Source organism: Perognathus longimembris, chromosome 10 (assembly GCF_023159225.1).
Source record: "Perognathus longimembris pacificus isolate PPM17 chromosome 10, ASM2315922v1, whole genome shotgun sequence".
Classification (NCBI taxonomy): Eukaryota; Metazoa; Chordata; class Mammalia; order Rodentia; family Heteromyidae; genus Perognathus; species Perognathus longimembris.
This window is the reverse complement of record NC_063170.1, coordinates 23,133,780-23,159,878: the sequence shown is the minus strand read 5'-3', so window position 1 is coordinate 23,159,878 and position 26,099 is coordinate 23,133,780. Positions and strand designations below refer to the sequence as shown.

General features: G+C 36.8%; 2 protein-coding genes across 4 annotated transcripts in view; both read left to right on the top strand.

Annotated features, from left to right (window-relative positions):
- Positions 1-26,099, top strand: part of Fto (FTO alpha-ketoglutarate dependent dioxygenase) — a 390,959-nt gene that overhangs the window by 34,007 nt on the left and 330,853 nt on the right. The gene's annotated exons all lie outside the window — the stretch shown is intronic.
- Positions 1-26,099, top strand: part of LOC125358452 (renin receptor-like) — an 83,318-nt gene that overhangs the window by 34,008 nt on the left and 23,211 nt on the right. The window lies entirely within an intron of this gene.

The window sequence follows — 26,099 nt, the reverse complement described above, 5'->3', positions numbered from 1 at the left end:
TGTTATTTCTATCAAACGCTGTCTCCTTTGATACCATAGTGACCTTATGAAAGAGCCCCTGTTCTTGACTCCATCTTACAGGTGAAGAAACCTAGGGATAGAGAGATCAATAATTTGCTTGCATTTCTCCAGCCTAGTAGCTGGTACAGCTGGTGTTTGAACATAAACTGTCTGGTTTCTGGATCTGTTTTCTACATTGTACTGAAAAACTTCACATGGTAAGGTAAATTGACTGCATTCTTCTGATTGGTACCAATTTGAAATAAACAGGGACAAATTCCTAGCTTAGTGTCATCAGTTGATGGTTTCTACCTCTACCCATAGTCATCATTAAGTCCTCCCTGGAATCATGGATTATTTTCCTTTTTCTTCTCTTAATCTTTTAGTGGCTCTAAAATTGGATACCCTCTTTATTCCTATTGCTTCTGCTTTACATTACATTCTCTGAAAATTCTTCCTTTCAGGAAAAATTGAAAGTGTCCTAACTGGTTTTATTGATTCTATTTTTCTGTATTGCATCCTGTTTTTTTTTTTTTTTTGGTCCATCTTCTATTTTATTGATAGAGTAGTTTTTCTTATTTGGTTCTGGTTTGAGGTTTTCAGAGCACCAAGATTCAGCTCTATTTATTTTTTTGAAATTTTGGCTTCAAATAATCTCCCTTCCATTAAGCCCATATATTCAAGTTGGGTCACTTTTTGCCTGATAATTGACATTGGCATACTTGGTATCTCTTTGAAGACAAGAACTCTACATGCACCTCTTTCTGCATAGGACAGCACAGCACAAAGCACCTGTTTCTGCATAGCACCATACAATGCACAGAATGCTTTGTGTAACAATTAGGGAAGTGTTGATTGCGGTCCTGAGAATATGTTTTAATTTTGCATGGTGTACCTGTTTTATTTATCTCTACTTGAGAAGGGAGATCCATGTATGACTGACCATATATCTTCATATGCATGTGTACACTTGCACATACATATATGTATATAGGAAGGATACTGCTTATCCCCCAGCAGCAATACACATCATTTATTTGGTCGCTATGGTGCCCTCTTGGGAAACATTTTTTATTTATTTTTTGGTGGTACTCATGTTTGAACTCAAGGCAGAATGCTTTCTAGAGAAAGAATCCTATCATTTGAGTATGCCTCTAGTCCTTTTTTCACTTTAATTATTTTTCAAGTTGGGTCCCAAGTTTTTATTCAGGACCTTAGACCACAGTCTTCCTATCCATGCCTCCTGAGTAACTGGGATGACAAATGTGAACCGCTGTGGCTAGCTTATTGTTGATGTAGTGGCTTGTTAGCTTTTTGTTTGAACTGCCCTCTAAGTGCTTTCCTCCTGATCCCTCCTTTCAGATAACTGGGATTATAGGCATGAGCTACTATGTCTGGCCTAAGAAGACATTTTGATGGATTGACTTAGATTAACTTCATGAGGAAAGTGTATACTCTATATCTTTATTGTTTGCATTTACTTTTCCCAATAATTAATGTCTTCATTACATTAATAACATCTACATATATTTACAGAGGTAACAATTTGAAGATTAAATTAAAACAAAGGATACAATAGAAAGATTATAATGGAAAATAACCATCTATATTATTCCTTTCCTATCTCCCCAATGAAAGATGATTACTCTTTTATAGCTTTATTAAAATATAATTTACATACCATACACTTTATCCACTTAACCTATACAGTTCATCATTTTATATGGCATATGCATAGCTTGTACAAGTAGCACTACTGAAGTCAAATTTTAGAATATTTTTTATCCCTTCTTTTAAGAAGTTCTCTGCTCATTAATCAATGGGCACTCCTCATTTCTTCCCACTTACCACTCTTCTTTAGCCTGAACCAATTATCTACTAATTTATTCTCTATGTTTATGAAATCATGTAATATGTAGTCTTTGGAACTGGCTTTGTTTACTTCATGAAATATTTTCAAGGTTTGTTCCTTGTAGAATATATAAGTACCTTATTCCTTTTCATGACTGAATTAATATTCCACTATGTGGAAATACAACAGAAGTTTGTACTTTCACCTAGTAGGAATAATGCCAGTATAAACATTAATAAATAAAATTTGTGTAGCTATATATGTTTTCATTCCTCTTGAGTGTATATTTAGAACTAGAATTGCAAAGTCATGTTTAAGATTTTGAGGAACAACCAAACTACTTTCCAAAGTGACTGTACCATATCCCCACTCGCAGTGCATGAGAGTTCCAGTTCTCTGCATTTTTGACAATACTTGTTATTGTTCATCTCTTTTACTTCTTTGATTTATTTCTGATAGTTATATGACTTTGCCAAGGAAAGATATTCTTACTATTATTTGTAGATGCAAACTCCTAGTCCCTGATAGATTCAGTGAGATGCCATATGTGCATATATGAGTGGAAAGAAATAATTAGTATGAGTAGTTCAAAGCAACAAGTAAAGGAATCTTAAAGTTTTTTGAATCAAAACATGTAAAGTATGCTGGATGTTGGAGATCCTCTTTCTCACCCTCATTTTTAATCACTTTTTTTTTGCTATATATTCCTTTTCATTGTTGAAATATAATTCACTTATTGTAAACTTAATCATTTTGTACACTACAGGATCATTACTCTGATTGTGTTTACTTCTTAATTCTTCTAACAGTTATATTATCTTTGCAAATACTGCATTCACTTAAAAATACTCCTTTTTTAAATAAGAAAAAGAGGGAAAAATACAAAGTTTTATCTCCCAGAGTATCATCAAAGGTTTATAGAAAGAACAAGACTATAAAGGCCACTTACTCTGAAGTAATTAAGAAACCATGTTGACTCTTCTCTGTACTTAGACATAGCCTTTTCAAAATTAGAAGGCTAGGTCTTCTGCGTTATTGTGACATGAATATTTAGCAGTGATGTTGCTAACCTTAGGATCACACAGTAAATGTTAACAAGAAGCGCTAGAACTTGTGTTTTCCCTGTCCTGTTGTTTTCCTACAAGAGTGCTGACAGCTGGAATGGCTTCGTGACATCAGGCTACAAAGCTGAATGGTACAAGTGTAGTTACCTGGGTGGAGATATATATATATTTAAAGAGCTAGACATAATGACTGGATGTCACTAGTTACATATTTTTTTAATAGTGAAGAATTTATGTGTATTTTGAAAAAAATTACAAATTAGACTTAAATAGCAATTTACATCTCTGAGCTGTTTATAAGAGAAGAGAATATTTTCTCAAAATGTGGAACTTGTCATTTGCATATAGGATTGAAGATGTGCTTTGTATACTGTTTTGGGTTTTTTGGCCTTTCTACTTTATGTGTCTTAGTTTTAATTTTGAAGGGAAAACATGCATGTTGTGTATTAGATTCTCTTTTAACTCTCTGTCACGTTTCTTTTTCCATAATATGGTTTCCTTCTTTTTGGAGAATAATTTAGACAATATGTACATGTTGACTTTAGTGGATAGGGTTTTTGTTTGTTTGTTACAGGCTCTTGCTATATATTCAGGTGGACTCAAACTCATGATCCTTCTTCCTCAGTCTCCTGAGTGCTGGAATAATAGGTGTGTTCCACCATATACAGTTTGTTGATTGTTTTTATTGCTTATCTGGTAGAAGCTAGCTCAGTTGCTTTTTCAGTGCATGTCAAAATCCCAGTGTCTCTTAAACTTTTCCAGCCTTCTTCTGACTACTTCTAAATGAGCAAAATGTTACTGTCGTTTTAGTTATAAAATGCGTGATCATAAATTTAAATAATACTAAAAGGTTTAAAGAAGAAAATGAAAGCCTTAATTCAGCTTCCAGATTTTTGTAATCACTGTGAAGATTTTGATCCATCATAGAGTTCATCAAACTTTTGGCTGTAGACCAAATCCAGCCACTGGATTTGGTATATATAGCCTGTGACCTAAGAATAGTATTTATACCTTTAAATGGTTGAAAAAACAAAAAACCCCCACAGCAACCCAGTGTTTCCTGCCATGTGATAATTACATGAAATTCAAAGTTTTAGTTTCCATGAATTATATTGGTATACACAAGCTCATTGATTTACATATGGTGTCCTTCATGACATTTTAATGATGGAATTGAGTAGTTAAAATAGGTCCCTAAAGCTTGAAATATTCAGGACCTTTCCTGAAATATTTTAAAATATTCTCTATCTTTCTTGAAACAATTTACTCACCTTGGTTATCTTTAACCAACAGAGTTTTCTGTGCATGTTTATGGGAGTAAATTTTAAGCAGTGAGATCATCTTTTATGTTTTTCCTTTTTCTTTTTACCAGCCATGGGGCTTGAACTCAGGACTTAGGCAGTGTCCCTGAGCTCCTTTTCCCTCAAGGCTAGCACTCTTCCACTTGAGCCACAGTGCCATTTCCAGCTTTTTCTGTGATTAACTGGAAATAAGTGTCTCATGGATTTTCCTGCCCAGGCTGGTTTTTTTTTTTTTGGCCAGTCCTGGGCCTTGGACTCAGGGCCTGAGCACTGTCCCTGGCTTCTTCCCGCTCAAGGCTAGCACTCTGCCACTTGAGCCACAGCGCCGCTTCTGGCCGTTTTTTCTGTATATGTGGTGCTGGGGAATCGAACCTAGGGCCTTGTGTATCCGAGGCAGGCACTCTTGCCACTAGGCTATCTCCCCAGCCCCGCCCAGGCTGGTTTTGAACTGTGATCCAACCATGATCCTTAGATGTCAGCTTCCTGAGTAGGTAGGATTATAGGTGTGAGCCACCAGCACCTGGCTCTCTTATGGTTTTTAATTTACCCTTTTTACTGAGTAATATTTCTCAGTGGCTTCCATTGTGGGTTTTTTTTTGTTTGTTTTGTTCCATTGAATTGAAATGTGAGAGATTGTGTTCTTTTTATTGGATTTTATCTGGAAATAAATAATAGTAATAATAATAGTAATAATAGTATAATAGTAATAATAGTAACAATAATACATTAACAGATTAGAGTTGATTTTAATTGTTTAATGAAGTAAAAATTTGTTTTTTTCTCAAATAAACAGAGATAGGCAGTGTTCAAACTACCCAAGAAAGTAATTGAGGAGCCAGGATCTTTCCTGAATGCTGCCTTGCCATTCTTAGCATATAATTTCCTTGAAAGATGATAATTAAATTCTGTGATTGCTGTGTTCAACCAGCAAATATTTACTATAGTTTCTGTGAATCCTTATCTCAATCTTTCAGAGTTAACCAAAGTGGAAGGATTCTCTTTCTGAGCTCCATCAGGTACCATTATTGAATGAAGAGACTAGTTTCTCACCCTGTTGGCATCTCCATAGGTCACTCATAGCACATAGGTGGGAGAGAGGGAGGGAGGAAGAGAGGGGAAGGAAGGGGAAGGGGAAGAAGCGAGGGGACAAGGGAGAGAAGGAAGAGAGGGAGGGAGGAAGAGAGAGGAAGAAAGGGGAAGAAGAGAGGGGGCAAGGAGGAGGAGGGAGAGAGGAAGAAAGAGGAAGGAAGGGGAAGGGGAAGAAGAGAGGGGCCAAGAGAGAGGAGGGAGGGAGGGAGAGGGGGAGGGAAAGGGAAAGGAGAAAGGAGAAGGGGGAGGAGGAGGGGTAATGAGAGAGGGAATGGGGAAGGAGGGAGGGAACGAAATTATATGCTTTCTGTAGTTTAATTTGTGAAGTAATACCATGTCACTTCCTACTGTGTTCTATTAGGAGTGGGTCACTAGGTCCAGTTTATATATAAAAGGGGAGGAATTAGACATGGGCATGAAATACCTACAGACAAGGGATTGGAGGGGGTCCTTCTTAGAAGCTGCTTACATAATGTAAGCATATGGTTTCACTGAAAGTGAGTGGATAGACCTTCAGGCATTGGTTTGTCAGGAAGGGGGTCCAGGCAGGAATGGGAGGGGAGAAAGGCTTTAAAAAAGAAATTAGGGGGGCTGGGAATATGGCCTAGTGGCAAGAGTGCTTGCCTCCTACACATGAAGCTCTCGGTTTGATTCCCCAGCACCACATATATGGAAAACGGCCAGAAGGGGCGCTGTGGCTCAGGTGGCAGAGTGCTAGCCTTGAGCCGGAAGAAGCCAGGGATGGTGCTCAGGCCCTGAGTCCAAGACACAGGACTGGCAAAAAAAAAAAAGAAGAAATTAGGGCGGGGCTGGTAGCTCATGCCTGTAATCCCAGTTACTTAAGAGGTTGAGATTTGAGGATCATGATTGGAAGCCAGCCCAGGCAGGAAAATCTGTGACACTTATCTCCAATAAACTACTCAGGAAAAGCTGAAGTGGCCCTGTGGCTTAAGTACTAGAGCACTAGCCTTGAGCAAAAGTTCAAGGACAGTGCCCTGGCCCTGAGTTCAAGTTCTACGACCAGAACACACACACACGCACGTGTGCGCCCCCCCCCCCCCCCAAATTAGGGAAACAGAGTTGATTTTCAGTTACCGTTTTATCAACTAGAACAATGCAATGTGGCCACTCCTTGTGTCAAGAAAGTTTAAGAAAGTAAGATGTAAGCTTTTGTGGTGAGTACAGAGTACATGGGATTTTTATTGACAAGAAGAGCTGTCAATATAGACACCAATGGGCAACAGACAGTAACTACTATGGACTACCTTCTGAGGGTTCTATAAAGTAACCTGGTAGTTCTCTGCTTCATGGTAGGCATTCAAACACTGTCTACGTTTATTGCATTTCTTACAAATGATGTAGTTTTGCCATTAGCTTGTTGCTAGAACAAGAGCCCTATATGTTGCTACTGAAAGAAGTAGAAAACATTGTGTCCTTAATTTTATTTTCCTCTATTATATGATTTATTTCTCACAATAAACCCGTGAATAGATATTGTTTTATCTCCTTTTACAAATGAAGAAAGTCAGGAACTAGTCATGAGTATACCCCAAATAGGGAATAGGTTGTGGAGACATTGTTCCCCTAAGATTTTGTGGTAGGTGAGTGGGCACTGGGAAGGTTGGAGCCTCTGGCCCTTCATCTCCAGCCCTGGGAAGGCTCTTCTGATTATTCCAGTGCAATAATTTCTACATGCACCATGATATGGAAAATTTTCAAGTATATTGTTCTATCAGTTTGAATTCTAATGTGTATAATTCAGCTACTAGGCTCATACCAACAAGTTTTAGGCTGAAATAGAAACCAAATACACCCCTGTTTAGTATACAGATTATTGTATTTCTTTTTACTCATTTTTCTTTCTTTCTTTGTATTCACAGAACACATTTTCTTGAATTAAAAACTGCATGTGCTGTGTATCCCTAGCCTTCCACAATGTGGAAACTTGATGTTGGCCACTAGATGTCTCCATTTGGTTCTAGCCTTTCTCCTGTGCCACACTCTTAGAGGGAACCTAATTGTATAGGAGGAAGGTTAGCACATACTCTGACGATTCTAGCTGATTTTTCTATTCTTTTTTCTTTTTCTCACAAGATGAGGTTAGGTAGTAGACAAATTCTTGGAAACCATAGATCTTTGATATCTCTTTTTTTCATTTGTAAAAGGGGAAAAGTAGAGGAAGGATTATTTAGATATGTGAGATAATGAAATAATTGTAACATGTTTGTAGAGAATCATAGGTAAAATTTTTAATATAATTTATTATCATGAGAATACTTGTGCTACTAGGCAGGTAATAATCACATTTATTAATATTAATTTCCCAATTCATTAATACAATAATACTGACATTAATATATCCATATTATCTCTTATAATCCTCATAGGAGTTCTGCATACTTACCAGCTTTTCCCTGAGTCTAGAGATGAAGAAATTGAAACTTATAGAGGGGTTAATTTGCTTCAATTTTAATACTGTTTAGTTGCGTTTAGGTTCCTACCCCCCAGTTTGGAACTTATTACAATGATGGGGAGAGTATGACCTAAGTTAATAGGTTGTAAAAATCTATGAAAAATCTGGGCACTTGGTGGCTCATGCCTGTAATCTTAGCTGCTCAGGAGGCTGAGATCTGAGGATTGTGGTTCAAAGCCAGCCCAGGCAGGAAAGACTGTGAGACTCTTTATCTCCAATTAATTGCCACAAAACAAGAAGTGGCACTGTGACTCAAAGTGGTAGAACTATACATAGCTTTGAGCAAAAAGAGCTCAGTGACAGCACTGAGGCCCTGAGTTCAAGCCCCATGACCAACAACAACAACAGAATCCTGTGAAATAACTCGATGGAAAGTGCTTCTAGAACCATGACTTGGTTGGGTAGAGATATCAGTTTTCTGCAGTTGTCTTGTAGAAGTGAGCATTGTGCACTGGATATGGGTCCCTTTAGGAAGGCTTTGCTCCGCAGAAATACAAGGCATGTGCATTGGGGATCCTTTCCTTTCACTTCCCTCCATGCAGCACCCATTATCATAGAAACTTCCCTGGCCTTGACAGCTGTGCTTCAGACCTGGAGTGTTTTGGAATGGAACACTTTTCTTATCAATTAGAGGCACACGGGACGGATGGAAGGGTGGCTAGACCTAGGCTTTTCTTTTACACTGCTGGTTTTATGTTCTCTTTCATCTGAGTTTAGATTCTGCATTCATTTTCAGATTTCTCCAATTATCTTAAAAAAATCAATCAGCTCTAATTAGTTTGCTTTAATAATGTGTAATTTAATTATTCTTAGTATCTCTCCAGTTGACTCCCAGTTGTGGTGCTTCTACAGACCATGGGAAAATGTGTAACAAATGTGAGATGAGAGCATTGTCAGGCAGGGAGCTCTTCCACTGGGAAGTGAGAGCCTGCAGTGGGAGCATTCCCAGGACTAACAGGCACACCCTCAAGATCTGCCTCCAACACTGTCACTACTCTCTCTTTTGTTTCCTTTCCTGACTTCCTTCCTGCCAGTGATATGTGACATATTTCTCAGCAGATCAAATGAGCTCCTGACACCTGATTGCCGAGTGCTTCTTGTTTACAGTTGCTTTCCAAGGACACCTAGACAAGCTGGAAAGCTTAACTTGAAGTAATTAAATTTGCATCTGCTCAGTGACAGGACTCAAAGGCATTTCTCCCCTTACATATGAATCTCATTGTAGAGTCCCTACTGTCTTTGGCCATATAGCATCCAAAAAAGGCAAGATATGGACAGGTAAACAAACATTGGTTCAGTCTGCTGCCTGTCATTAAATGATGAATATTAAATAAGATCACTTAGACTCCTTTCTTATCAGAATTTCTTTTTACCTACTTGTTTAGCCAGATTTAGAAGCGATTTTAAACTGTAGCTTGGAGATTATTAAAAAAAATTCTATCTTTTTAAAGGAAAACAAACATTGCTGAACAATCTGGATTGGCTTAGTACCCTTTGGATTATACATTTCTCACGAATGCTAATGAATAATTCAGCAAAGCCAAACACAATCTGCTGGTGGTATGTAGTATTATTCACACTTGCTGATGAATAATTCCCTTTGGCTTTTATAGGGCAGCACTAAGGAGTGACTTCTGAGACTCAGATGGGTTATTATTGGGCTATTTGTCAGTGTCCTGGGGGCATTGTGAGCCAAAGCTCAACTTGGCTTCTCACTCCAAATACCTTCTCCAAGTCTTCTGGGAAACATGCAGCTCTCATTGTCCCAGCTTTTTAGCTTTAGAATGTTGCTATGAAAGGAGTTGTAACAGGACTTAGCTCCGTTATAATTTCATTGATGTAGTTCCTTCATTGTTTCATCTTTCTTAAGTAGCTTAAAAGGTACAAACTACAGAATGTGGCCTTGTGTATATAGAAATGAGTTTTCATGTGCCATATTGTGGGAGGAAATGTTGAGTATGTAGGAGAGACATAATGTCCTGGTGAAGGATACTCAAGGTCTTTTTGTATAAATAACTAGTTAACTCTCTTTCCACTATCTTCTTTTCGTTCTTTTCCACTGTATTCTCAGATGTGCATTTTAGTGAATATTTTCTGTTGCTGGTATTGAGTGAGGATGATACTGCTTTGGACAAGGTTCAATTTGATTACTCTTAGAATGGCTTATAAACTAAGTATATGATGTGATTCAGTGGAGGTCTAGGTAAGTGACCCTCATCCATTTCTGAAGTCAGGAATGTATGACCTCATGTTACTAAGCTGGAGAATCTCAGGATAGTGAATGTGGATCTATGTATGCCTAAGTGTATGCGTCCCTTAGCAGTCATGCTGTACATGTTGCATGTGTAACTAGTTATTTATATGACATCAGTGAGATACACTTGGCCTTGGTAATATTGTTTCCGGAAGCCTCTACCTGCCTCAGCTTTTACTTGCTTCTTTGAGAGCACACTGGATAATGTCAGATGTCTTAATGTTCTATTAGATGGGAATCAGGTGATCAGTTCTCCGATGGAATGAAGTAGAAAGAAGTGATGGGTCTCATTTTCTGGTCAACACACTGAAGAGCTAGTATGCCACTTGGTGCCTTCCCTTTCCTCCCTGCTTCTGTCTTGAAGGCTATGAATTCCACATGGTGAAGTCTCATTACAGACTGGGTCCATGGATAGCTACATGTATTTGAGCCTGCCTTCTTCTCACAGACCCATACTGGATAGGTAATGAACAGGGAAAGGACCCTTGTTGCAGTAAATCCCTGAGAGTTGGGAGTTTATTTCTTGCCACAGTGTCTAGATTGTGGCCACTAATTTAGAGTAATTAGTGATGGAGAGCTGTATTTGTACTACCTAGGATGTTAAACAAAATTTCTTGTAGCTTTATGGAATATAATAGGTTATATAAAATTTCAAAAATTAAAGTAATAAATTGTATTTCTATATATTTTGACACACAAAGTAATACAGTGTTTGAATACAATGTAAAATAAATCAATCAATTTAACATATCCATTACCTCAGATACTTACTATTTTTTGGTGGGGTCATTTGACATTTACTCTGATTTTGAAATGTACAATACATTATTATTTACTATATTTACCTAAAGTTGTGCAATACATTCCCAAAGTCAAATACATTCCCAAAGTCAAATACAACCACCACTAACAAAAACAGTAGTCCCTTGTCTAATTGAGACACTGATAGCTTTGCTTATCATTTACCCATTTTCCCTACACCCTCAACCTATTAGCTACTATTGGACTCTGCTTTTTTGAGTTTGATTTCTTACCTTTTACATTTAAGTGAGAAAGTCTGATATTTGTTTTTCTGTGCCTAGCTGATTTCACTTAACCTGATGATCTCTAGATCCATCCATGTTGTTACAAATAAACTTTCTCATGGCTGAACATTTTAGTTCATTTATTGAGTCAGCAGTTAGGTTGACTCTGAAACTAGGTTATGTGAGGTGTATTGCAGACATTTTTTCCACATGCTCATTACACATTTTTTGCATACGCAGAAGCAGGATTGCTAGATTGAATGGTAATTGTATTTTTTAGCTTTCTGATAAACCAACATATACATTTCCATAATGGTTGTACTAATTTACATTTCTCCCTACAGTGAACAAGCCATCCCTGTTGTTCATATCTTTGTCAGTGCTTGTCATCCTTTGTCTATCTCACAGGTATATGGTGATATGTCATTCAGTGATATTAACACTTTTTCATATACCTATTGACCATTTTATATATCTTCTTTTGAGAAATATCCATTTAGATACATTGCTTATTTTTGTTTTGACCATACTAGGGTTAACTCGGGGCCTTGTCCTTGCTAGGCAAGAGGTCTGCCACTTGAGCCATGCCCCCAACCCCCAGCCTTCTTTGCTTTTGTTACTTTTTGAGATACAGTCCTACTTTTTGTCTGCTCTGGCTTAAACCTAATTCTTCCTATTTACACTGCCCACTGTAGTTAGGATGACAAGCTTTGAGCCATCATGCCTAGCTTTTTATTGATTGAAGTGGGGTATTGTGGAGTATACTTGCCTGGGCTGCACTTGAATCTTGATCCTTTCAATCTCACTCTCCTGAATAGCTAGGATTACGTATGTGAGCCATTTTGTGTACCTCCATTGCCCATTTTCAATTGTATTGTTCCTCCCCCCCTCCAGAATATCCAAGTCCCTTATATATTTTAGATTTTTTTTGCCAGTCCTGGGTTTGGACTCAGGGCCTGAGCACCGTCTCTGGCTTCTTTTTGCTCAAGGCTCGCACTCTGCCACTTGAGCCATAGCGCCAATTCTGGCCATTTTCTATATATGGTGCTGGGGAATTGAACCCAGGGCTTCATGTATACGAGGCAAGCACTCTGACCACTAGGCCATATTCCCAGCCCCTATATTTTAGATTTTAACCTCTTAGCAGATGTATGGCTCACAAATACTTTTTCTGAACCATAGCTTCTGTTTATGCTGTTAACTGCTGTCTTTGTTATGTAGGAATTGTTTGTTGCTTTATTTCTTTTGTGGAATTGCACTGGCTAGGACTTCTAGGGCACTTTGTCTTATCTGTCTCTTTGAGGTTAGGGTTTTAATTTTTCACCAGTGAATATAACTTTTTTATTTTTAATGAATAATTATTGTCAAAGCGATGTACAGAGGGGTTATAGTAAGACAGTGGGTACATTTGTTGTTCAACTTGTTACCTCCTCCCTCATTCCCCCATCCTCCTTTCTTTCCCCTCCCCCTGCCCCATGCGTTGTTCAGTTGGTTTATACCAAATGGTTTTGTTAAGTATTGCTTTTGGAGTGAATTTTAAATATGAGCTTCCTATATATGGCCTTCATTGTATTGAGATGCATTTGTTCTATTTTATTATACATTTTTATACTGGTTTTTTTTTTTGCTACTATGAAATGGTGGATTAAGTACTTATTCTGCATTTTATGGATTGATCATATGCTTTTAGACCTTCATGTAGAACATAATTTTCTCTCAGACTTGGAAGGACAGAAAAAGTTTATGCCATTAATTGTTAAAGAATCTGTAGCAGAAATAACATTAATGTAAACAAGTCTTAAAAATAAAGGCATGATTAATAAGTAGAAACAGGGTTGAAGCCATACTGAGTAATAGTGAAATTTGTTAAAAGTTAAACTTCATGTAATTTGAACTATTGTCAAAAATAGCAAGATGTTAAGCTATAATTATTGTCTTTGCTGGTAGCTTTGAAGGTCAAGCCCTTGAGCTAATTAGGCATTTGCTTTAAAATGATTGCCAAGAAGCAAGGCATGTCGTATAATACTTTGTTGTACAAGCTTGTATTGCTACAAGCCTGTAATTCCAGGTACTTAGGGAGGCAGAAGTCAGGAGGATTGTGGTCTGGGGTTGGTCCCTGAAAAACAAAAAAGAATCCCTATCTGAAAAATTACTGAAGCAAAATACTGGGGATGTGGCTCAAGTGGGAGAGTGCCTCCTTAACAAGTTTGAGACCCTGAGTTCAAATATTAGTACTATCAAAAAGAAAAAAAGTAGATTGTAAAGAAAGAATTTAATAAGGGACATTTATGACCCACAAAGCTGAATCTATTTTTGGTTCTTTATAGAAAAAAATTTGTGGACTTTCTGTTTATACATTCAAAATCTTCACATACTAAAAGCTCATTACTAGGCATTATTTGTAGTGGTAGCAGCCAAGTTAAGTAAAGTTAAGGAAGATAAAGCCAGCTACTATGCAATAATCCTTAAGATATTTAAATTAAGAAAGCAAGGTGTAGAATAATGTTATTGTTTGTGTAAGTACTTGTAGATAGATAGAATATATTGTAAAGATTCAACAGTAGTTAACTTCTTTGGGAAAGAAAATGGAGTTTTTCCAGGGTTAGACCTATTAAAAGTATTTTTCATTGCTGTTATTCATAATAAGATTTCCATCAACTTATGTATGGATAAGCAGAATGTGCTATGTATATGTATTCATCTATGTGGTGTGATAGGGAATTTGAAAATAAATCAATTTTCTTTTGAGGAAATCTTAATTCAAGAAGGTAATTGAATATTCAAATATTATCTTTAAATTTTTAAAGATAATATTTCTAGACTCAAGCCCAGCAACCAATGTGTGTTTGTGCATTCCACTTTTCAATCCATGTGGAATAATTTGTTTTAGGACTCATCTTTCTTCATCTTTCCCCTGGCTCCCCTCCCCCACCCCAGCCTCCCAACCACTAATGGTACAGCAATTTCATGGTTGCACAATAATTTTAACCCTGTCTTCTGACCCAGCTGTGTGGTTGCATTGTATCTTCAGGGCAGGAAGGTAGCTTGCAAGGGACAATATCAACTGTCCACAATTATTTTAATGTCTCGTGTGAAATGATAAATGGAGTTTGTAGTTATAAAAAAGGCAAACCTATTCTTCCCAAGGTAAAAAGAGAACACAAATAAAATTTACACAGTCATATGTGACTTTATTTTTTACTTTTTAAAGAATGCAATTTTATTGAGTTTTTTTCCCCTAATCAAGGATACACTTCTAATGTCAGCATTTTTTTTTTTTTTTTTTGGCCAGTCCTGGGCCTTGGACTCAGGGCCTGAGCACTGTCCCTGGCTTCTTTTTGCTCAAGGCTAGCACTCTGCCACCTGAGCCACAGCGCCCCTTCTGGCCGTTTTCCATATATGTGGTGCTGGGGAATCGAACCCAGAGCTTCATGTGTAGGAGGCAAGCGCTCTTGCTGCTAGGCCATATTCCCAGCCCTCAGCATTTGTTTTGATCCTATGGAATAAAGATAAGTAAAATGTGAAAACAAGTTATAGCTAGCTACTCCTCTAGGAACTTAACACTTCTTTGTTATTGATATAATTGAAAAAAATCCTTCCTGGTTTTCATCTGTATTACTTGCTTTATAAACAGTAACTTCATGTAATTTATGAGATATTTGCTGGGATCTTCCTGATCCTTGGAACTCCCATAATTGGGCTGCTATCTTCCTTTTTATGATTTGATGCCACTTTATGTTTGGGTCCTTCTTAGTTAACAGCAATTCTGCCACCTACTGATGCATTTCCTAAGTATACTGCTACCTTGAGAGGTAAGAAGTGAGGGGTATAATGTGCATGTAGGAAATGTTTAACCCAGACCTATAACTATGACTTGCATAGTTCTTTGAATAAAGCTTACTATTTCCTCAGTTGGGGAGTTCTGGATTATGGAAGCAGCTACTTTTTCTTTTTATCTACTGCTTTCTTCTGTCACTTGAAGCTAGGATTTCTGTGCTAGCTTTCCTAGTGACAGGAGATATAGCTGCATCTGGTTCTGGGATTTCTCTTGAAAAGTGTCTGTCCCTCCTTCTTCATGTTCCCACTGCTTGCTACCTACTGATCCACAGCCACAGGCTGTTTTTGTTGCAGCTTCTGTACCAACCTGGTACCTGGCTGTGTGCAGTGAGTGCCTTTCTTTCATTTTGTACCTTGTATTTATCCTTAGAGTGCTAGGTTTTGAGGTGTCCTTTACAATCCATCATTTACCAGGGCTCTATTTGTTAATTTTACAAGTTTAAAACTATAAGTTTGTAGATAAGTGATATAAGCCCATTTATTTGACTCGTTAAAGCTGTGGAGTATCTTGTGGCTCTTTTGAGATTGATCTCCCATAATCCAGCAGAGGCAACAGAGTGCCAGAGATTCTTCTTCAAGATTCCAGAGTAACTTAATTACATAGCTGAGCCTATCATTTAGAATTCCAAGTCCAGAGTTTTTTTCCATGAACAGATGGTCTTAAAAACTCACAGGTACCTTGAATTTAAGGGTAACTTAATGGTGAATCAGGAGAAGAATGCTATATACCAAGATAAAAAAGAACGCTCCATTAAAATACCTCAACAGTGAAATACTTTGCAAGAAAGTAATGAGGAGGTATTTAAATTTTTATTTACCTTTTTTTTTTGTTTTATGCCAGTCCTGGGGCTTGAACTCAGGACCTGGGCACTGTCCATGAGCATCTTTTGTTCAAGGCTACCACTTTACCACATGAACCACAGTGCCACTTCTGGATTTTCTGTTTATGTGTTACTGAGGAATGGAACCCAAAGTTTCACACACTCTAGGCAAGCACTCTACCACTAAGCCACATTCCTAGCCTTTATTTATTTTTTTTTCTAGCCAAAGGAAATCACAAATTTTCCTTTAAGTACTCTGACAACAGCCTATTTAGTGATACTAGGATAATATGACTGATAATGATTGTTCCTTGTGATTGTCATTGTTAGAGAAGACAGAAAATGAAGGGTTGCTGACTGAGGAGCTTGTGTTATAATAGCCATGTTAGATGGCTATGGGCCAGCCAGTACCTACATCTTTTCTAGGTACATGGGCTGACCTGTTACTTTTCTAGTGTGTGTACAACATGTATTAGAAGAAGTAATTATTTTTCACTGACTGACTATGACCAAGATTAATAGCTCTTGAAAGGGCTATAATGAAAGACTGACCCAACTGACTTCTACATTTTTCTTTATTTATCCTGCTCTCATCCCTGTCACCTTTGGGTATCAGCCAAATGTCATTTATGTGAGATTTGCCCCTTTTATGTGAAAGGCCACTCTTTCTTAATGATGGGAGGTGATTAAGGCTGCAGGGCTGAGGAACCTGGACAGTTGATATAATCCAGAGGACAGTGCCTTCAGGTTTGTAGGAGTCATAGTCCTGGGGTACTCACTCCTAAGGGAGTCAGAGCATGGAAATATTTAGCTATCTAGTCCAGGTCATAGAGGTGTAATTGAGATATAACGGGGTGCAGGTCAAGGACTCATTGTCAAATCCATGTATTTTAGTGGCTTTTCTGTGTGGAATGTGTGTCTTATTCAGAAAAGAATATTTTAACTGAAATTGTCCACTGTATCTAGTTTTATGAAAGTTGTAAGCTCCTTATGGTAGATTCCAACCAAAGTCTCAGATCACTTCTTGATTCTATCTGTCCTGGATGTCATAGGACATGCAGCTGTCAAAATGAGGTTGCACTTCTCATTTCACCCTCCCTCCAAGCTAGTTGTGACCATATGACTGTAAGGTTCCTTAAGCTGTTTGTGCTCTTTGCCCTTTTCTTCTGAGGCCCTTCCCTTTATTTTGCTGGCTGGAATATCAGTGCTGCGTTTAGATCTTGAAGGTGAGGGTCTGACCTTAGAGTGGAAAGCTAGAAGGGACTTAGGTCTCTAAGGACTTCATGAGAGCCACCATACAAGCCTGGTTAAATCACTGCTGTGGGATTTTCTGTCACTTGTAGGCAAATCTAAGCCTAAATAATATATTATTTCTGTATATTGCACAATAAGAAAATCCCAGCCAGTCCAATCTTGTCTCCCATCCCCAGTATTAATATCGGAATTTAAACACATCCTCTTCTATCCTTTATGTTGTGTCAAATTAAATGAACTACAGAAAAAATAATGCAAGAATTTAAGAACTAAGGACCTGAGAGATATATTAGTGCAAGATACATATGAGAGCGGGATTAGCAAGAAGAAGGCTCAAAGAGAAAAATAACACAGGTGGAGAATGATGGCCAGGACTGACCTCACTGGCCTTCTCTAATAGTCAGGTCAGGGAGCCCTTACCACCTGCCTATATTGGTGGCTGCAACAGCTTCTTTTCCTAGATTATTAGCAGGCCTCCGGGATTCAACTTCTTCTGGTTTCTTAAGGCCTTGGGGAGCTTTTTAAATTTTCGGGCTTCAAATGTCAAGTCTCTATTCAGTGCTTTCAGGTCCCATGAGTGATACTGCTGTTTCTATTTTGCCTGACCATCTTTGCATGTGGCCATAGTATTATTTACACTAGATAATAAGCTCTGTTATCCTGAGTTGCAAATTGTTATTAACACCTCATTTAAAAAAAGAAACACTTAGTTGTATAATTATTTTTAACTGATCAAAAATACTCTGGTAAAGAAAAGCAGCTATTTGGTTCACTGTTTTCATTAGCATTTATAAAGTGAACTGTGGTGAGAGAGGTATTCTATGCAATGTTTTTCCTTGCTGTTTCTTGCCTTTTAATTTGAAGAATGGCAGGGTCTTGTCTTTTGTTCACACCAGTCAAAGTCCATTCAGCTGTAAAGAGAACAGGATGCTCTTTGTGTACTCAGAACGTTTGAATGCTTGTGGTCACACACTGGTTGCTGTTTAACTACAATAAAATTGTGACCAAAGGAGATAAACATTTTAAGGATGAATGACAGGGCTGTTAATCTGAAATGAAAGCAAGTTTTGTAGCATTGTTGTTTTTAGCTAACACATATAGCTAGCAGTCACGGATATGACTTTTACTTCTGAAGATAGTGAATGAAGTCTGTGTTTGTAGCTTAGTTATAAAAATCACTAGGTATTTTAAAAAAACTAATTTTTAAAATAGTGTTGCATATGTTTATGCACACATGCACATGTTTTTATGACATTTAGTATAGTGGCTAAAATGAAGTTAACACATATACATTACTTCACAAATTTAGCATATTTTTTAGTGTGAGAATTTAAAATTTTCCTAGCAGTTTCCAAGTATCTCCATGTTTTACAATAGATTACTGGAATGTCATTGGACAGTTTAAAAAAAAAATCTTTGGACATTTTCAGTAGTTGATTATTTTATATTAAAAAAGCATTTAAACTCATCTAAACTGCCCCCAAAGAACTTCCAGAAATATGCTTGATGTGTTTGCTAAGCTCAGTCATGTTATGTGTGTGTAACTATTTATGAATCCAAGTACTGGGTGTACATAAATAATATACCCAAGAGTATTATCTAATAAAAGAGATTTTAGGCTTTTAAAAAGTAACTATAAATTCAGAACATGTTCTATCTTTAACTCCAATCTTCAAAACAAATTAGAATGGATATTTATTGTATTCATGTATATACTATATACATGAAACAGGAACAAGATGCTAATCAAAAAGGGGCATTCACGTTGTTAATTTTGTTGTGATATGGAGGGAAGAAATAATTTTTGAAAAAATTTTCCCCTGTAGAAATGTAAAGGAAAAATCTGTTTCCTGCTGACATCAGTCATGTGACCCTTTGAGATAAATTAGTTGTAGTGAGGATGCCTTGATGTTGGAGTGTTATTTATTTTCTGGGATATGAAATATGCAAGAATTTACTGTTGTCATAGTACTGGGGTGTGTTTGCCTTGTTGGATGGCTTTTCTCTTTCCCAGGATAACAGAAAAAAGAAAAAAATGACAGTGTTTACTTTACAAATGTCTTTTCCTCTTATGAAATCACATGTCATAATAAAATAGGAATTTTAAGCTTTTTCTGCTTGACACATAGGTGTAAAATGATTAATGAAAGCTGAAACTGTCTCAGGTTAGGAGGGACATTAGGGACAGGTGGTGTCCTTGGTGAAATAAGTACTTCATATGCTATCAGGAAGGACTCAGGTTGTAGGCCTTTGTTTTCCAGATATTTTTTGAGTTTACAAAAGAAGTTAGAAATGGTGGACTTTGATTTGAAGGACTACTATTATAAAGCTGTTTAATGTCTTTAAATATTTTTTTAAATATTTAATTTTAAAAAAAAATACTGGAATTAATAAAACCATATGGTCCAAATAATACTGTCAGACTGGAAGGAGTGGAAGGCCTGTCTTATTTGCAACCTCTGTTATTTGGAAAGGTTATGTAATCTTATATCTACAGGAGATGTTAGGATTCCACTCCAGGGAAGTTGACCAGTCCAACAAATGGTGTGTAGGTTAATACTTGATGCTATCTACAGAAAAGGCCAGGATTTTGCCTTATCACCCTAGGGTAAGGCCCCTAGCCCACAAACTAAATCGTATGTACATTTAGCTTCAATCTGTTTATGTTACCTCACTTGAGATTTTAACTGATAGGTAGAACTCCTGAGACAGAGAAATTCCTCAAACAGGATTAACAGTACCTAAAGCAAGGAAACAGAAGAAAAGGAACCCAAAGAAATAAGATAGCAAGGAGAGCAGAAAATACTTTTAAAGCTTCAAAACAAATGGTAATGAACAGTCCCAGAATGGTTAGGGGGATCCTATATACATAAAACAGGAACAAGATGCTAATCAAAAAGGAATACTCACAGTTGATTATAATATAGTAATATATAATTTAGAATATATATTATATTAATAATCTTGTATATATTAGGTGATATAATACTTATTTAATAAAATATATAACATATAATATACATACATGCAATATAAATAATAACTAAAATATATTGCATATATTATATTATAATATATTTATATATGGTAAATATATTTATATAGTATGCAATATTTATATTATTTATATTTATATATGTATACATTATTTTTATTTATATATAGATATCTACACATAGATGTTTATAGATTATATACACTATCTATATGTGTATTCTCTAGATTATCTATCTATATCTATATGTAAAAAATGTCCTTAGAGATATAGTCTACATAATTAAAAGTGGGAGTTGCTTTTTTTTTTTTTTTGGCCAATCCTGGGGCTTGAACTCAGGGCTTGGGCCCTGTCCCTGGCTTCTCTTTTTTTTTTTTTTTTTTTTCTCAAGGCTAGCACTCTACCACTTGAGCCATAGTGCCACTTCCAGCCTTTTCTGTTTATGTGGTGCTAAGGAATCGATCCCAGGGCTTCATACATACAAGGCAAGCACTCTACCATTAAGCCATATTCCCAGCCCCTGGGAGTTGCTTTAAAGTAATCTAGGAAACAAATGATAGGCTGAGGGAGAATAGATAGAATAAGGTTAGCAAAATGTTGGTAATTGTTGCTGAGTTGGATAATACATATCTGGGAATTATGATACAATTCTCTCTACTCGTGTGTATTTAGAATTTTCTATTATAAAGAAAAAGGGGGAATAATAGCCAGACACCTGTAATCCTAGCTACTCTGGAGGCTGAAAGCTGAGGATCTCGGTTGGAAGCCAGTCTGGAGAGGAAAGTCCATGAGACTCTTATCTCCATTTAAAGCACAGAAAAAGGTGGAAGTGGCTCTATGGCTCTAGTGGTAGAGTGCTAGCCTTGAGCAAAAGGAGCTCAGGGACAGTGCTCAAGCCCAGAGTTTAAGACTTGGGACTGGCAAAAAAAAAAAAAGAAAAGATAAGAAAAAAAATTAGCAAGAAAGAGCTTTCAAAATGTAATAATATAGTAGGAGTAAGAATTTTAATAGACATACTAGAAAATAAAATTGGAGACCTTTTTTTAGAAAGTAGGAAAATAGGAAAGGATAAAAGAAGAAAGATAAAAAATTAGAATGTCTATGTTGTTTGATATTTAACTCTAGGAATTACAAAATAATTAAAATATCAGTAGGGAAGAAATTAACAAAGAAATGCTACAATGTAATTCCTTGTTCAGAAAAATAACATTCATTTCTAGATCAGAAGGGCTCACTAAGTGCTTGGAGAAGGATGAAATTGATTCCACCTGAAGTACATCATTATGCAATTTCACAACTTTAATGGAATGACTCTCCTAAGAGTTGTCATGCAATATTGTACTGTCCAGGCCCTCCTGGATCCCACCATTATGGATAATTCATCTCTTGTTTTGCTAAATAAGAAGGATATGATGATCAATTGTCAGGTTGAGAAAAGGGATCGGGGTCTAATGTCTGCATGTAGACTTCCATCTAGTCTTCCTATTTTCTCAACTCTACTTTCAGAGACTGAGCCTTTGGGTTCTGGTTTGTGTAATTCCCCAAGCCTTTCTGGAGATGATAGTACCAGTGATATCACTTCATACTGGTCTTCCCTTTTCTCCATTGGTGTCTGCCCTGAGAGATGGACTTTGTCTATTAGTTATCATTCCCTTTGCTTCTTAACTTTTTGAGGTTTATCTTTTTTTTTTTTTTTTTTGCCAGTCCTGGGGCTTAGACTGAGGGCCTGAGCACTGTCCCTGGCTTCTTTTTGCTCAAGGCTAGCACTCTGCCACTTGGGCCACAGTGCCACTTCTGGCCATTTTCTATATATGTGGTGCTGAGGAATTGAACCTAGGGCTTCATGTATAGGAGGCAAGCACTCTTGCCACTAGGCCATATTCCCAGCCCTGTAGTTTATCTTTTGTCTGCTGTTAATCTTCTCTTCCTTTCTCTCCCTATTTGTCCTTAAAGATTTCTTTCCCATTCTTTCCTCTCTCCTTCCCTCTCTTCCTTTTCCTTGGGTTTGAACTCAATGCCTCTTGATTGCTAGACGAATGCTCTGTCACACTCCCACTCCTTTTTTTTTAAATTTTTTCAGATAGTTCTGCAAACTTTCTCCAGGCTGGTCTCAAACCTCTTATCTTCCTGCCTCCATCTCCCATGTAGCTGGGATTTCAGTTGTGGGCTACCATGCTTGTTTTAATTCTTTTACAGGCATTTTAATAAGGTTTTAAGAAGGACTGAAGTGAATGTTTGAAATTACCATGTTTAAATAAAAGTTAATTTGTTGCATCAATCATTTATTTGGCTATCAGTTTCTTAAGCCTTTTTTTTTGAAAATCAAATTATATTAAAAAGACCATGTATTATGTATAAATTCATCATCTTTGTGTACTGTTAAATGAATTGGTTTATTTCTACCTTGTATGAAACATTGTGGCCCTTGAACACTCACTCAAGGTAGCAATACATTCTGTACTGTTTTTGGCCTTATTATAAGCACTGGTTGTGTGCCTTGTTATAAGCATAGAGCTAATCTTTCTTATTCTGCTTGTGTATTCCCTATGGCTACTGATGGATCTGAGTTCAATAACTACTTGGTGATCAAAGTATGCTGCTTAGATTTTTATTACTTTGTTTTTATATATGTTATGTGACTTATGTCAATACCTTCTGAGCCTGTTGCTCTGGGATCAGTAGGAAGGAACAAGTTTAATAAGGAGGCTTTGGATATAATATTGATAAGGTTAAATATGTTGTTGCTCTTAAAAGTTTTTATTGAAGATTTTAATGTAATTATGGAATTTTCTGTCATATTTATAAAGAGGAAAAATAGAGACCTCAGAGAGGAGACATCTGGGACTTTAAGTTGCGTTTTTTGATTGCCTAGATGGACTAATTCAAAGTGGGTTTGCTTATGACTTACCTGTAAACAGCACTCCTGTTTATTTAAGCTCTTGCCTTTTAGCAGAGCACAGCTTCAATTGTTCAGATTGTGCCTCCTCTCCTGTGTAAGTAACAATGCTGTCATTTTCTCTAAAGTCACCTTTTTATTAAAGAAACTCTTTAATAGTTCCACATATTCTGTAGTTATGCATTTCTGTGAGTGCTTACAGACCCCAGCAGTGTTTAATAAATTATTGAACTTTGAAGAACCTTTGAGAAGCAAGGGCTTTATGTGACTGAGCAGCAGACATGAAAAAACGCTATCCTCCAGAGTATCTAAGAGACAGAAATAGAGGCTTGATCAGACAATATAAGCACCGAGTGAATGATGGTAATACCATGAAATATTTACACCCCTCAAGCATGCTAGGGTGGGGAGGAGAGTGTGTGCATTTTTATCGTTTGGGGTTGAACCTGACGCCATACAACTCACTACCCTATGATCTTAAAAGCAAAACAGAAAGAATAAAAAAAAGAGTGAGAAAGAAAAAGAAAGGAGAAGGAAAATGAGAAGGGGAGTGAAGAATATTATTTGGTGATACTTTGTTGTCTGCAGTGTCTTGTCACAAAAGAAAGGCTCATTTTATAGGCAGTAACCATACCAACAGTCAAGTTCTGATCAGTCCTTAAAAAAATGAGACTGAAAGTACCAGAAATGGACTCTTGCTGCTATAAGTGTAAAGTTTTAATCAAGATTTCTGATTTAATATGTCCTAAAAGGTATCACTTTATTATCTGCAAAAAGACAAAGTTGAGTGGCAAATCAGTGAACAGTCTAATATGATTTTATTTTCAAACAATATACAGTTTATTTCTCATAGGATAATACTTTAAACTTGAGATGAATGTCTTCAATAAATTAGCATTTAGAGAAAATTAATATTATAGAAAAAAATACCTGGATTATTTAGAGGTGTTTGGAAGATTCAAGCTAAGATACTTAGATAATTTCTAATACCTTCCAGTACAGAAAAATAAAAGAAGCAAACTAGAGTCAAAACCTCTCTGCATCCTATTTTGTGTGTTTTCTTTTACTGATGATATAATTCAATATTATTAAAAATGATTATTGTTAAAGAATAAGGTTTGACAATTGTTTTTTGTTGAATTTAATCTTACTTTTAATTTGTATAAAATACCACAGATTAGGTTTGGAAGGCATTTCAATATGTCTGTTTTTTGTTTTTTAGTTGTAGAAGAATGAGTTTTGTATTGGTAAGAAAGCTCAGATTGACTGTAGTCATCTGGCTTTAGGGGGTCTTGGTCTTTGTTCTGTCATGAGTATTGTAGATGTAGATATACATTATACTAAAGTAGGATTTTTTTCTTCTACTTTTTCACTGTTATTGTAAAGGTGATGCTCAGAGGTTCAGAGGGATTACGGTTACATAAATTAGGTAAAGTACATTTCTTTTTGGACAATGTCACCCAGCTAGGATTTTTTTTTTTAAACCCCCTGAATACATAGTCCTAAGTTGGCAAGTTTTTCTCTTGCCAAGATAAGGAAGTAATATTTGAAGGGAAACTTTCGTGAGGACTGTCTTTGCAGCTGTAATATATGCCAGTAGATTATAAGTAAGGGGGAACTATTTAAAGTCTTTACCATTTATAATGTAGGAACACACTGCATACAAAGAAGTTTATAATCTAAGAGATGCACATCGGTGAAATATAATACACATTTTTTTCTGAAATGATATATCAACTGAATAACAGATATTTATTTATTTATTTTTGCTAAAGTGATACTTTGCAAACAATTTTTGAGTGATACGGATTTCAGTACCATCTCTGCCACTTACTTGTTTGCTTTCTGGCAAGTATTGGATCTAATACTCATTTTTCTTATCTACTAGTGAAGCCAGTGGCAATTTGTGACTTGGGTTGTTAAAGCTTCCAAGCATTCAGCATAGTACCAAGCAAGTGGGAGTCACTCAGTAAATAGCTCCTTGCCTCTTCCTCTTCACTCACCAAAAAGGCTTTATTTAGAAGGTTAGGCTTCTCTAAGCTTTTGATTGATAGAGAAAATGAATCAGTGAACCAGAGGGTGCTGGAGGACTGTGGACAATCATGTGAGAAGGTAGGAAGTGGTGTGTATGTGTGTGTGTGTGTGTGTGTGTGTGTGTGTGTGTGAGGTGTGGATGGACAGAGAAAGGATGGTCTGAATTCATTGATTCATAAGCCTCATGTAGTGTTCGTGATTGGAGATATCATCTGAGCTTCCACTGTTGTTATTTGCTTCTTCAAATTGGAGTCAGCATCTGAAAAGCTGAGAATCTGTTTCTTCTTGTTCTCTTGTTGAACATCTCACTCTTTTAAGTGTGAAATATTAGAGAAGTTTAATCTAGGGCAGTTTTTCTATTCTCAAGTTCTGTCTCTGGCTATAATTGTAATACAGTGTGATGATAGCAATCCCAAATTTCTTATTGCTGATATTGTGCTCATTTTCACTGAAGTCTATATATGTGCAGTGTTACATTGTTCGCTGGGGCTTCTGTGGTGACACATAGACCAGAGCCCCGCCTTTCAAGGAGATTAATGGTAGACCAGTGAAGTTTGACTTATTAGGAGCGTTACTTTTTGTCAGAAGAAACAAGCCAATAAACAGTAAATAACATGAAGTTAATAAATAAGATCATGTCTCATAGTGGTAAACAGTATGGCATGTTAATGACTGAAGGGTGGGGTACTTTAGAGCGGTCTCAAGTGTCCTTTGATGTGAAATCCAGGAGATGACAGTAGCATTCATTCCAGCCACTGGGACAAAGCTGCCAGAGGTGTTTAAGCTCTCAGAGTAGGGCATCAGAGGTGACCAGTAGTTAGAACTTAAGGAGAAAGAGGCAAACAGAAGGAAGGAGGCCAGAGTGCTGTGTGGCTCATAGGCTGTGATGACATTTAAATTTGGAGGGTTTGAAGGTGGGGGTGTGAAGCTACCTGAGCTGATTTGTATTTTACAAAGTTTTCTCTGGCTGCTGGATGAGGAATGTTGGAGGGCCTATGTAGAATTTGAAAGAAAACTGGGGAAAGATATGCTGATGACTTTGTTCAGGTAGCAATTATGGAAGTTTTGAAGTAAACTGATTGGGTTTACCTTGAGAATGGGGAAGGAGAGTTGAAAGGAAATTTGATTCCTTTAAGGTAACACCAGGTTTTTAAGTGACTATTGTGGCTATTTACTGAGATCAGAAGACTGAGGAAGAAGGCCT